Below are 594 nucleotides of genomic sequence, written 5' to 3'. Positions count from 1 at the left end.
CAACTGCTAGGTAACTCTGAAAATTTCCTAAGTGTGAACTTATATAGCAAAGCCTTTAGTCCCGTTTCGTGGCACCAACCGGGACTAAAGGTAGGCATTAGTCCCGGTTGGTGCCACCAACCGGGACCAAAGCCCTCTTTTCAGCAGCGCAAAGGGCGGGAAGCGGTGGCCTTTGGTCCCGATTGGTGGCACCAACCGGGACTAAAGGGGGGCCATTGGTCCCGGTTGGTGCCACGAACCGGTACCAATGCACCCCTTTAGTCCCGGTTGGTGCCCCCAACCGGGACCAAAGGCCTCTTGCTGCCCGCGTCGCGGCCAAAAGTTTAGTCCCACCTCGCTAGTTGAGAAGGGCTTGGAGTGGTTTATAAGCCCCGCTGCGGCTGCTGTATCGAACTCCTCTCTATAGCAGGCTTCTGGGCCTAACTTTGGCGCGCTGCCCGTTGAGCCCTCTAGCCCTTCTGGGCCTGTATTTGCAAACCCGAGGGTTGGAGGGCCCAGCGGACAGGGCCCCAACAATTTTTTTTGCTGTTTTTAGTTTTTTAGTTTTCTTTTTTGCTTTATTTATTTTGTTTTGTATCTACTTACAACAAAAAA

Source organism: Triticum aestivum, chromosome 2D (assembly GCF_018294505.1).
Source record: "Triticum aestivum cultivar Chinese Spring chromosome 2D, IWGSC CS RefSeq v2.1, whole genome shotgun sequence".
In the NCBI taxonomy this organism is placed as follows: domain Eukaryota; kingdom Viridiplantae; phylum Streptophyta; class Magnoliopsida; order Poales; family Poaceae; genus Triticum; species Triticum aestivum.
This window is presented reverse-complemented; position numbering follows the sequence as displayed.